We start from the raw sequence: 14,268 nt of genomic DNA on the forward strand, positions 1-14,268 counted from the left end.
ATATATATATATATATATATATATATATATATATATATATATATATATATATATATATATATATATATATATATATATATATATATTATACATGGATTTTGCTAGACCACTGTTGGTAATTTTTTTCATGACTACAGATTTGTGAGCATTTGAAATAGCATGGTGTGCGTGTTCACTATCTTATGTGGTTCATTGTAGGTTGACACACCACTCAGGTATATCAATTAAGCAACCTCTGTGAATTGACTGTTATATTGTATTAGGTGTGCATCCCCTAGTAACTAATTGTCGTATGAGCAGTTATAGTACCTCAATCTGCGAGCAGGGATCTAGCCGGATCGATATTCTCTATGTATAGCTGCACGGCTTGTTAAAGTGAACCTGTAGTGGTTAAAGAGGAGCTGTCAGCCAAACTATCTCAGAAAAAAACCCCACATATATCTCAGAAAAAACCCCCACATATATAAGTAGATAAAATACTTGCTCTTCTTACATATATAAGTAGATAAAATTCTTGCTCTTCTTACATACTATATGTTTTGCACTGTCCACATTTTGAATTCAGTGATTTTTCTACAGTAAAAAAAGAGAAGCTCTTTCATAGCATTTCCTATTTTAACTGTGGCTATTTTGCAGCCAATCCTGATGTCATTTCCTCCCTTTCTCTCTGCCTGATTGTGTATGCATTGCCTGCCCTTCTCTATAGAAAGTGCATTGTCTCAGCATGAGAAATATTGGCCAATCAGAGAGGAACAGAGGTGTGGGAGGGGAAAACAGGAGGGAAAGAGACTTCAGCCAATCAGGCTGCATTAGTTAAGTCTGAGGGGAAAGTAGGAAAGCAAACGAGGACAACCCAGCATGCCATGCAACTTCCTTTTTGCGTACCAAAATTTGTGTGTACCAAATAAGTCTCAGGTAAACTGGGTAATGATCATTTATTAACAAGAAAAGTAATAGTGATTTTAACTTTTGGTTGCCTGGTTAGCATCCTTATTACTTGTTTACCAGATAAAAATGAAGAATTGATTTTATGGCCGATAGTTAACTCCTTTTAGGGGAAAAAAAAAAAAAAACAGCTTACCTCCACAGTGTTCTCCCCAGAAATTTTTTCCAGCCGGGTGGCATTAAAAATTAGCCGGGTGGAGCAAGATGATAGAATGGAAGGGCCGGCGCTTCTCTGTACAACTCTACTAACATCAGAGAAGGAGGTGACCCAATGACAGCCGGGTGCTCACTAAAACTAGCCGGGTGGAGCTAGATGATAGAATGGAAGGCAGGCGCTTCTCTGTACAACTCTACTATCAGAGAAGGAGGTGACCCAATCACAGCCAGGTGCTCACCAAAACTAGCCGGGTGGAGCGAGATGATAGAATGGAAGGCCAGCGCTTCTCTGTACAACTCTACTAACATCAGAGAAGGAGGTGACCCAATCACAGCCGGGTGCTCACTAAAACTAGCCGGGTGGAGCTAGATGATAGAATGGAAGGCAGGCGCTTCTCTGTACAACTCTACTAACATCAGAGAAGGAGGTGACCCAATCACAGCCAGGTGCTCACCAAAACTAGCCGGGTGGAGCGAGATGATAGAATAGAAGGCCAGCGCTTCTCTGTACAACTCTACTTACATCAGAGAAGGAGGTGACCCAATCACAGCCGGGTGCTCACCAAAACTAGCCGGGTGGAGCGAGATGATAGAATGGAAGGCCAGCGCTTCTCTGTACAACTCTACTTACATCAGAGAAGGAGGTGACCCAATCACAGCCGGTTGCTCACCAAAACTAGCCGGGTGGAGCTAGATGATAGAATGGAAGGCAGGAGCTTCTCTGTACAACTCTACTTACATCAGAGAAGGAGGTGACCCAATCACAGCCGGGTGCTCACTAAAACTAGCCGGGTGGAGCGAGATGATAGAATGGAAGGCAGGAGCTTCTCTGTACAACTCTACTTACATCAGAGAAGGAGGTGACCCAATCACAGCCAGGTGCTCACCAAAACTAGCCGGGTGGAGCGAGATGATAGAATGGAAGGCCAGCGCTTCTCTGTACAACTCTACTTACATCAGAGAAGGAGGTGACCCAATCACAGCCGGGTGCTCACCAAAACTAGCCGGGTGGAGCTAGATGATAGAATGGAAGGCAGGAGCTTCTCTGTACAACTCTACTTACATCAGAGAAGGAGGTGACCCAATCACAGCCGGGTGCTCACTAAAACTAGCCGGGTGGAGCGAGATGATAGAATGGAAGGCAGGAGCTTCTCTGTACAACTCTACTTACATCAGAGAAGGAGGTGACCCAATCACAGCCAGGTGCTCACCAAAACTAGCCGGGTGGAGCTAGATGATAGAATAGAAGGCCAGCGCTTCTCTGTACAACTCTACTTACATCAGAGAAGGAGGTGACCCAATCACAACCGGGTGCTCACTAAAACTAGCCGGGTGGAGCGAGATGATAGAATGGAAGGCAGGAGCTTCTCTGTACAACTCTACTAACATCAGAGAAGGAGGTGACCCAATCACAGCCAGGTGCTCACCAAAACTAGCCGGGTGGAGCGAGATGATAGAATGGAAGGCCAGCGCTTCTCTGTACAACTCTACTTACATCAGAGAAGGAGGTGACCCAATCACAGCCGGGTGCTCACCAAAACTAGCCGGGTGGAGCTAGATGATAGAATGGAAGGCAGGAGCTTCTCTGTACAACTCTACTTACATCAGAGAAGGAGGTGACCCAATCACAGCCGGGTGCTCACTAAAACTAGCCGGGTGGAGCAAGATGATAGAATGGAAGGCAGGAGCTTCTCTGTACAACTCTACTTACATCAGAGAAGGAGGTGACCCAATGACAGCCGGGTGCTCACCAAAACTAGCCGGGTGGAGCGAGATGATAGAATAGAAGGCCAGCGCTTCTCTGTACAACTCTACTTACATCAGAGAAGGAGGTGACCCAATCACAGCCGGGAGCTCACCAAAACTAGCCGGGTGGAGCGAGATGATAGAATGGAAGGCAGGAGCTTCTCTGTACAACTCTACTTACATCAGAGAAGGAGGTGACCCAATCACAGCCGGGTGCTCACCAAAACTAGCCGGGTGGAGCGAGATGATAGAATGGAAAGCCAGAGCTTCTCTGTACAACTCTACTTACATCAGAGAAGGAGGTGTCCCAATGACAGCCGGGTGCTCACCAAAACTAGCCGGGTGGAGCGAGATGATAGAATGGAAGGCAGGAGCTTCTCTGTACAACTCTACTTACATCAGAGAAGGAGGTGACCCAATCACAGCCGGGTGCTCACCAAAACTAGCCGGGTGGAGCGAGATGATAGAATGGAAGGCAGGAGCTTCTCTGTACAACTCTACTTACATCAGAGAAGGTGACCCAATCACAGCCGGGTGCTCACCAAAACTAGCCGGGTGGAGCGAGATGATAGAATGGAAGGCAGGAGCTTCTCTGTACAACTCTACTTACATCAGAGAAGGAGGTGACCCAATCACAGCCGGGTGCTCACCAAAACTAGCCGGGTGGAGCGAGATGATAGAATGGAAGGCCAGCGCTTCTCTGTACAACTCTACTTACATCAGAGAAGGAGGTGACCCAATCACAGCCGGGTGCTCACCAAAACTAGCCGGGTGGAGAACCCGGCTAAAAGAGCCTGGGGAGAACACTGCTCCAGTAGAGGGAAAGCCTCCAGATAGTCCAGAGGATGCCCCCATCCTCCTCGCCTCCACCGATCCAACACTGGGATTTTGTAAGCATATCGTAGCCGCAGTGCTGTATCGTGCATGTGCAAGTACAGTCCATGCATGTCTAGGTGCATCGCTGGTCTCTAGGATGGCAACACGTTCTATTGGCATGCGGTGGGAAGAAGGGCCGACAGCAGCACAGGAGAAGCAGCAGGCGTTTGAGCGAGAACAGTGCTCCCGGCTAGCGATCGGCAAGTTAATCCGTGGAACTGATCATCGGGGGGCCGCTAGATTCTCGCCAAAAGAAAAGAGGCTTTTTCCTGTCAACCTTTTGAGAAGGTAAAAACAAAAAAAACAAAACAAAAACAAAAACAAAAAAAAAACACCTGTCCAGCCAATTTCTAATGGTACTGTCAAGAATTTTAAAGGATACCCGAAGTGACATGATGATAGACATGTGTATGTACAGTGCCTAGCACACAAATAACTAGGCTGTGTTCCTTTTTTTTTTTCTTTCGCTGCCTGAAAGAGTTAAATATCAGGTATGTACTGTAAGTGGCTGACTCAGTCCTGACTCAGACAGGAAGTGACTACAGTGTGACCCTCACTGATAAAAAAAATTCCCCTTTTTATCTCTTTCTTGCTCTCAGAAGTCATTTTCTGCTAGGAAAGTATTTTATAGTTGGCATTTCTTATCAGTGAGGGTCACACTGTAGTCACTTCCTGTCTGAGTCAGGACTGAGTCAGCCACTTACATACCTGATATTTAACTCTTTCAGGCAGAGAAAGAAAAAAAGGAACACAGCATAGTTATTTGTGTGCTAGGCACTATACATACACGTCTATCTCTTCATGTCACATGTCACTTCGGGTATCCTTTAACATTTATTCTGTAGTGCTTGAGCTAAGGTTGTTTGCCGTCCCTCTGAGTTTTGCACTGTCTGACTTTGAGGTGAATTTACTGGGACATTCACTCCTGGAATGATTGGCAACTGCCTGTCTTGAAAGTTTTCCTCTGTGAATAATCCTCTCTGTATAATGATTGTTAGGAATATGCCTTGCAACCCTTTGCTGCTTCTGTAAGAAGCACAGGTGTAATGAGCACCTGCTGGGCTGCCCAGCAATACTCTGCTGATATAGACTCTGTCCTATGTTCTCTATAGTACAGAGAGTGCAGTGTTCTCCCCAGGCTCTTTTAGCCGGGCACTCCACCCGGCTAGTTTTGGTGAGCACCCGGCTGTCATTTGCTCACCTTCTCCTATGCTGTAAGCAAAGTTGTGCAGAGAAGCGCTTGCCCTGCATTCTCTCATTGCGCCCCACCCGGCTACTTTTTCATGCCACCCGGCTGGAAAAAAAATTCTGGAGAGAACACTGTAATGTACTGGTTAAAGGCTCTGCCTCTGACACAGGAGACCAGGGTTTGAATCTCAGCTCTTCCTGTTCAGTAAGCCAGCACCTATTGAGGAAGGAGTTCTTGGGGAAGACTTCCTAACACTGCTACTGCTTACTTACTAATTTTTTTTTATTTATTTTTTTAAACATAGTTACGTAGTTATTTTGGTTGAAAAAAGACATACGTCCATCGAGTTCAACCAGAACGATTTAGCCTATCGCATTGTTAGAGGGTGTTTTTTTTGGTTTTTATAGATAATATATTTTTTGTACTTTTTCACTTTGCAATGTATGGATTTTATTCTCCTCCCCCCCCCCCCCCCCTTCCCCACTATCTTTCAATAAAGTTATTCTCTTCAATAGCTTGTTATTAGAACTAGTTTTTAATCTATAATGCAGATTTCTCTGTCCCTATATTGGATCCGTACGGTAACAGATTTAGGATTGGCACACCTTGCCGTGAATAGTTGGGTGCTCAACCTTGATGTAGAAGCGACATCAGTTCAATACAAACAATTCAAGGTCGGTCGGCACACCAATTCAAGTTCCCAAGCACATTTACTGAATGCACAGCATTAATGATGCTGTGCATTCAATAAATGTGCTTGGGAACTTGAATTGGTGTGCCGACCGACCTTGAATTGTTTATATTGGATCCTTAGGCTGATCCCTGAATGGTACAAGCCAGCAGGACAGCTTCTAGCTACACGTATAATTGTATCATGCCCTCTGAGTGTGTTTGCACAATTACCTTGTGACTAGGGCAGCAATCACTGAGCTTGGGGACACCCTGATGATGCAGCACCTGGAGGGAACTAAGAACATATTTGCTGAGCTCTGCTGAGGTCTTGTAGCTGCAATTCGGGGCCTCAAACCAAGATTTTAGTTTCTCCCCCCCCCCCCCCCCCTGGAATCTTTGAACACCCTCTGGTCAATAATGAATTCTATGAAAGTGAGCTGCTTAGGCCCCATTGCGGGAGCTGCCTCATTGACATTTTCATCACCGTGCTTCGCAGTTGGCATCGGGTTCTTCTAGTGAAATGCTGATTTATACTTTTGCCTAATGTTTTCTAGGACTGTGCTTAGTGTTTGGTTTGTCTATTCAGATCACTTTATTCCAGAAGGCTGAGGTCTTGCCTAGCTTTCCCTAATGTGCTTTCTGCACAGTAATAATAATAATAGGTTCCTTTTGGCACATGTTCGATGTAGATGTACAGTTATTCGTGCAGCTTCTTTATAATGGCAGATTCGTGCTTATGCAATAGAATAGTGATAAGAGCTATAATGTAGCTGCATTGCTGTACCGCGCATGCGCAAGTACAGTCTGCACATGTCTAGGTGCAACGCTAGTCTAAGATGCCAGCGCGTTTTATTGGCATGCGGTGGGAAGGAGGGCAGAGGCACATGGAGCAGCACAAAAGAAGCAGCAGGCGTTTGAGTAAGAACAGTGCTCCTGGCCAGCGCTCAGCGAGTTGATCCGCAGGGCTAATCGTCAGGAACCGCTACATTCTCATTAGAAGAGAAGTGGTCTATAGGTCACATGGTGAAATTCTGAGGGTCTTTGAGACTTATTCCTGCATCTTGTACAGCGGGAGACATGGCAGCGCTTTCAAACAGAAGTTATACCTGAATGCTCTATCTGCATGGATGTGCAGAGCTCCAGTAACTGGACAATATTACACACCTAGCAATCAAAATAGGCAAAGGAGGGTGTTGGCTTCAGTAAATAATGTGTGCATAGATTACCTAATAGACTTCCCCACAGCGATGACGGACCCTCTCTGGGAAGGCCTAACACTAGTCTAGCAATAAAAACATAATATTCCTTGTGCTGCTAATCATAAACTGTATACACATTTCATCAAGCAGGCAGACAGACAGACAAATGACAGCGCTCAAGGCTGCACCGGAAATGCAAACTAACAGAGGCATGCAGAGCCCCACTGGGGCTAAATACATGCCCTGAATGCAAAACCGATGCAAAATGATGTACTAATTCTAATCTAAACATTTGAATGTAGATTTGAAGCAATGAATGCAGCTAGCCACAAGTATACTTACATTCAATTTGTACAGCGGGAGACATGGCAGCGCTTTCAGAGGTTATACCTGAATGATCTATCTGCATGGATGTGCAGAGCTCCAGGAACTGGACTATATTACACACCTAGCACTTAAATTCCTGCATCTTGGGGTTCTTCTCTTGAGCCCACTATACACGCTTGATAACTGTTAAAAAAGCACAGAGATGGTTCGCAGACCGGTTAGTTAGCGGAAGCTTGAGAATGAAGAACTTCAAAACTCGCCGCATGTGAGCAGTTTGAATGGAACGGTATCTTGTTATCATTGAATGACCAATGAGCGACTAAGGCCGATTATCACCTGAACCAATCGGAAAGGAGGGATCTGTCTACATGGGCGATAATCGCTGCCTTTTACCATCAATAGGACACTTTTTTTTTCATTAACAATTCTCGGCCGCCACATCGTTTATCGTTACATCTGTGCGATGGCATTCAAGGGTATGTACGAAGCTTTGTGCTGAACCTGCTGGGACTGCCTGACCTGGGAAAATTTGCAGTTGTTTAAGTTCTCGTCTTGTTAATGATCTTCTGGAAAGGTAAATTTGGATAATCGGAGGCGCCCAATTCGACTATATAAAACTATGAATTGCAAGAGCAGTAATTATTCAAAGAAATAGATATAAATTTGTCAAGAAATATAATTTCATTTATTGGTTTGCAAAAAGCACAGTGACGACGTGTTTCTCGGCGTAAGCCGCTTCCTCAGGTCAAGTATGTGCCATATGTGGTCAGTAGAAGAGCCAGGCACCTCTGTGTACACAAGATTGTCTTCACCTCTGACCAGCCAAGACGATATCACACCAGATCGGGCTCCCGGTGTCCGGGTGTCTTTTTGTTGTTTTTTCAGTACCGATCTTCTGGAAAGGACTGAACTAAATAAGTGTTAAGTTAATCGAAAACATCAAGGAATATTTGCAAATTCCTTATATACAATTATGATTATAGGACCCACAGTGGGGGTTACTTTTCCAGCACAGTCATTAATAAAGGGGTTTGTGCTATAATAAGGTTTAGAAATCCAGTTTAATTAGAAGTTGCATGCTATTTTTGTTTCTACCACTAGATGTCATGGCTGGGTGATTATTTTCTAACGGTAAAGACTGTTTTCACCAATGGGTGGCACTATAGGGTAAAACATGAATATGGAATTGCAGTGTTCTCCCCAGAAATTATTTCCAGCCGGGTGGCATGAAAAAGTAGCCGGGTGGGGCGATATGAGGGAATGCAGGGCGGGTGGTTCTTTGCGCAGCTTTGCTCACAGCATAGGAGGTGGTGAGCTGATAACAGCCGGGTGCTCACCAAAACTAGCCGGGTGGAGCACCCGGCTAAAACAGCCTGGGGAGAACACTGGAATTGGGCTGGGATTAAAGAGAATCTGTACTGTAAAATTCTTACAATAAAAAGCATACCATTCTATTCATGATGTTCTCATGGGCCCCTCTGTGCTGTTTCTGCCACTCCCTTCTGCAATCCTGGCTTGTAATTAACAGTTTTAGGCAGTGTTTACAAATAAGACATGGCTGCTAACCAGAGTGTGATAGGCTGAGAGGAGAGCTTGGAGAGGGTGTGTAAAGCTTCTGCCCATCACAAGCAGTGCTGCACATTCCACACATTCCAGCCTGAGCCCGACAGAGCCGACAGAGGAAAGGAGATAATATTTATTACAGAGACAGTGCAACTAGAAAAGGCTGCAGTATGCCAGAGCACATTAGAACAGGTAAAGGAACTTATAGGATAGAAGAAATAAGGCTCAACATTTTGTTACAGAGTCTCTTTAAAGGGGATATTTATTAAGCTGGGTGGGCGACCTAGGCTAATACAATCTGGCTGCTGGATCGTTGCGTAGAAGCCGTGCATTGTGTTGGCTTGTCCGGTCTTTTACGTGTGATGATTTGTTTTATCATTGTGTATCTGTTCCTACATAAGTGTAACCTGTGTGCGCAGAACCTCGCCATATTATGCCTTGACTTGCATGTGTTCCTGTATGGTATTGGGAATGTACTGGTAGTTCCGCCGATGAAAGCAACCCATCAATACAAACAGCATGACCGTGGCAATGATGTCACTTCCACAGAAAGCTTGTCACGGCTGCTTGGGACATTTTTGGCAGTGAGTAAATGGCATGGGGGGGGGGGAGCAAAATGGAGGCACTGGGTGACACTGGAGACACAGGGGGCACTGGAGATGCCAAGCTGGCACAGAGTGACACTGGAGACATGGGGGTACACTGGAGATACAGGGTGGCACACTGGAGACATGGGTGGCACAGTAGGGAGACACAGGCTAGCACAGTAAACACTGGAGACAGTGTGGCATGGGGGTACACTGGAGACACACGGTGGCACAGTAGAGGGACACTGGAGACACAGGGTGGCACAGTACGGAGACAGTGTGGCATGGGGGTACACTGGAGACACACGGTGGCACAGTAGAGGGACACTGGAGACACAGGGTGGCACAGTACGGAGACAGTGTGGCATGGGGGTACACTGGAGACACACGGTGGCACAGTAGAGGGACACTGGAGACACAGGGTGGCACAGTACGGAGACAGTGTGGCATGGGGGTACACTGGAGACACACGGTGGCACAGTAGAGGGACACTGGAGACACAGGGTGGCACAGTACGGAGACAGTGTGGCATGGGGGTACACTGGAGACACACGGTGGCACAGTAGAGGGACACTGGAGACACACAGTGGTACAGTAGGGAGACACAGGGTGGCACAGTAGAGGGACACTGAAGTCACAGAGTGGTACTGTAGGGGGACACTGGAGGCAGAGTGGTACTGTAGGGGGACACTGGAGACACAGGGTGGCACAGGAGGACCGAGGGGGGGGGGGGGGGTTAGGGTACTTGCATACAAATCTATTGTCCCTATCTCTTTCGTTATCCAATGACTACTGGAGTGTTTTCTCTGATGGAACCTGAATTGACTCCTTTATTGTGGAGAGTACAGACCTGTTCTCTGTTCTGTGGTGAGTGATCCAGGCACACGTGGGTTGTAGTGTTGAATCCTCTGGTAGTTTTTCTGAAAGGGATATCGTGTTGTGGACTTTTTTTTTTTGCATTAGAGATGGAGTAGCAATTTTTGCCATCCATCCAGCCATAAAAATGCAGGTATTTGCAAACGTTTCAGAATTTTAAAGGGTCCCTGAGCTGATAAGTGACATGAAACAAATGTGTATATACAGTGCCATCCATGCATAGAACTAGGCTGTTTTCCTTTTTTTCCTTCTTCCTCACTGTAAGGGCCCAAATTCACACTAGAAATCGCTAAACGCTAATGCATAACGCTGTGCGGTTTTCTGGCGTTTTTTCCTAGCGATTTTTCACTGTATAGAGAGCGTTTTTCCAGCGATTAGCGTTTTGCCATTTTCTAGTTCAATTCAAATACTTTTATTGAATCGCTAATCGCTCCAGAATCGCTCAGAAAACGCTGCATGCAACGCGTTTGCGTTTCAGCAAATCGCTAAACGCTTAGATGAGAACACTTCCATACACTTTCATTGTGCACACGTTTTTCAAATCGCTATCGATTTTCAGCTGAGCTGAAATCGCTCTGAAAACGCACAAGTGTGAATGGGCCCTAAGGGTTAAGAAGTCAGTTGATAGGTCAAATATTGTGGCTCTGGAACACTAAAGCAGGCCATACACTGGCTCGATCCTGGGATCGAATCTGCTGCCAATCGTTCGCGGTAAATGCAGCCGCCGATCCGATTTCCTCCCGAAATCGGATCTGTCTGTCGATCGCGCCGTGCGGGAAATTACCCTCGATCGCCCGCGGGTAAAGTGCGCGTCGCTAGCGGCGGCCGATCCGATCAAGTATACATTACCTGAGGCTGGCTCCCGGGCGTCTTCTCCGCGCTGCACGGCTCTGTTCCGGCTCCATCCATCCCGGCGCTTCCTGGGTCACTGCCGTGACCAGGAAGTTCTAATAGAGGGCGCTCTATTTGAACTTCCTGGTCACGGAGTAACACAGGAAGCGCCGAAATGGAGCCGGAACAGAGCCGTGCAATGCGGAGAAGATGCCCGGGAGCCAGCCTCAGGTAATGTATACGGGGGGGGGGGGGGACAGGCGGCAGGAGCAGCTCAGCAGATGGTGAATCGGTTTCAGGCTGAAATCGATTCACAATCTGTTTGCAGTAAAGGCAGCCATACGATCCCTCTCTGATCAGATTCGATCAGATGGGGATCTGTCAGCTGGTCGATCTAATGGCACATCGACCAGTGTATGGCCACCTTAAAAGACTGTCATTCAGCGGAGACTATCAAAAAATCACATCTACTATTAAATTTACTTCTACTCTAAAAGAAACAAAAAACTGTTGTCTATCTCGTCAGTTTTACAGTGCAGGCGTGCTTTAAAGCACTTGGAATAAGGGAAGCGAACGAGGATGATTCTTTGCTGGGATTAAATTGCAATTTTTGTTTAAATAAAAAATAGCGTGTGAATTTCTTGTGTTTACCTAATATAGGATAAGCAGGCTATACAATAGCTTCATGGCAGTGGTGCACACAGTAGCAGACTGGACACTAGCATAGCTTATGACTCATCTGTTTGCAGCACTGGGTCACCTGACCTCTGTGGTCTGATTGATCAATTGTTTTGGAGCACAAGTACTAAACCCAATTAAAATCTCCCCTTCCTCCCTCCCTCCCTCTACAAGGACCATTTATGTTAGAGACTTGTATGTGTCTTGTAGAGCTAACAAGCTAAGTTTCTGACAGAGCTAAGTGGGATAATCTCTCGGCTTTCATCATATGATCAGTCCTACTATTAAAGGACAACTGAATTGAAAAGAATATGGAGGCTGCCGTAATTATTTTCTTTCAAACAATACAGGTGTCTGGCTGGCCTGCTGATCTCTTTGGCTGCAGTAGTGTCTGAATCACACACCTGAAACAAGCATGTGGAAAATCCAGACAGACTTCAGTCAGAAGCATCTGATCTGCTGCATGCTTGTTCGGGGTCTATGGCTTAAAGATTCAGAGGATCAGCAGGACTGCCAGGCAGTTGTTTAAAGGGGAACTGAAGAGAGAGGTATATGGAGGCTGTCATGTTTATTTCCTTTTAATCAATACCAGTTGCCTGGCAGCCCTGCTGGTCTATTTCTCTGCAGTAGTATCTGATTAAAACCAGAAACAAGCATGCAGCTATTCTTGTCAGATCAGACTTATAAGTCTGAACCACTGAAACACCTGATCTGCTGCATGCTTGTTCAGGGGCTATGGCTAATAGTAATAGAGGCAGGGGATCAGCAGGGCTGCCAGGCAACTGGTATTGTCTAAAAGGAAATAAACATGACAGTCTCCATATACCTCTCTCTTCAGTTCCCCTTTAAAGAACAAGCGTCACCCATGCTAACCTAGAAATAAAAAACACATATATAAGTAGATAACTACTGCTTCTACTTACCTAACTGATGTATTGTGCTGTCCACGTAATGATTCCTGTGAATTTTATAAAGGAAAAGCAGAAAATCCTAGTCTAGGCAGTGGCCATCTTGCCAAGCTAACACTGACATCATATCCTCCCTGACTCTTGTCCCCCCCCCCCCCCCCCCTTCTCTTGCTCATTGTGTATTCATTAGCTGCCCTCCTCCCAGAGTCTTTTTTTTAATTTTTATTTACACATCTAATCACTGGGTCACCTCATCCTTCCTTGTAAACACAAGTGATCAGAGGGCGTTTCTGATAAGCAGCTAGGCAGGGAAATAAATGGAAGAGGAGGAATATATTCTAGATAAAAAGAACTCCCAGCATTCAACTTGTTGGCACTGTTTGGCACTAGGGCCAGTGCTCCTAAAGTATGTGATATCTACAAACCATAACAGCAGAAAAAGTTTTGAAAGTTTTGAATGCAGGATTAGCATCTTTATCACTTAATACACTCAGACCAGCTGCTGTTGAAATTTGATTTTTATGGTGACAATACCGCTCCATATCCCTCTCACTTCAGGTGTGTTTTAAAGAGAACCCGAGATAGCACATTTTCATTAATAAAAACCCACTGCCTACTCCAAGGGGCTAGCCAGATCAGGTGACATAAATCACCGCCGCTCCCCTCAGCTCCTGCTCGCGGTAATCTGTTAGTTTCTCATTGTGCAGCTCTGTGAGTCTCATCAGAGAGGCAGAGCTGGGTCATTGAGCGCTGGGGAAGGGGCGTTCCTAACGCCAGCGGGGGCTTTTTGCAGGGGCAGTTTCCTCTTGTTAGCTGCTGACAAGCTGCTTGTCCGTATTTTTTGGAGGTCACAGTGTGGGGCTGGGGACGCAGAGAGCAGCGAGGTGACACAGAGGCATGGCATGGAGCAGGAAACATACCTCGGTGTCCTATCTGCCCTTCTTACGCCACTTTGGGGACACGTTAAGACACAGATTGCACCATCGGCATATATCACCAGTATAGAGAAAAGTTTTTCTAGTAGTTAATGTACAGACCTTGCAGGGGATGTCTGAAACTTTACATCTGCGGTCAGGCAAATTACAAAAGTACAGCGCTAAATATTTGAACTGAGAGATTAGCATTCTGGGAAGCCGCCTTTTACACACAATACTATTACTACATTTGCATAGATTTTATTGAAGGGAAACTGGAGGAAGAGGTATACGGAGGCTGCCATATTTATTTCCTTTTAAAACACCACCAGTTGCCTGGCTGTCCTGCTGATCATTCTGGCTTCAGTAGTGTCTGAAACACACCTGAAACAAGCATACAGCTAATCTAGTCAGACTTCAGTCAGAAATACCTCATCTGCTGCATGCTTGTTCGGGGTCTGTGGCTAAAAGTATTAGAGGCAGAGGATCAACAGCACAGCCAGGTAAGCCTTCTTTTTTTATTTTATTTTAAATTTTAACCATGTCCGCCTCCACATCCCTCTCGCTTCATGTGTACTTTAAGGGGAGAAAGGGGCGGGGGAGAGGATGTTGGATTCTTACAGAAAGTTACCAAAGGTGGTAAAAAAGGTGAATTACATAAGTTAAGTATGGCATACTTGTTGCAAAGATGTTGATAGTAAAACATTGGAAAAACCTTAATTTACCATCAGTACCAGAATGGGCATAGGAGGTGTATAGTTTCTTGGAAGCCGAGGAAAGCATAGATACTAGAGAAAGAGA

At 45.6% G+C, this 14,268-nt stretch overlaps 1 protein-coding gene across 2 annotated transcripts in view; it reads left to right on the plus strand.

The window, feature by feature from the left end:
• The window catches only part of SETD1A (SET domain containing 1A, histone lysine methyltransferase), a 100,137-nt gene that overhangs the window by 33,931 nt on the left and 51,938 nt on the right, over positions 1 to 14,268 (plus strand). The window lies entirely within an intron of this gene.

Source organism: Hyperolius riggenbachi, chromosome 7 (genome assembly GCF_040937935.1).
Source record: "Hyperolius riggenbachi isolate aHypRig1 chromosome 7, aHypRig1.pri, whole genome shotgun sequence".
NCBI lineage: Eukaryota > Metazoa > Chordata > Amphibia > Anura > Hyperoliidae > Hyperolius > Hyperolius riggenbachi.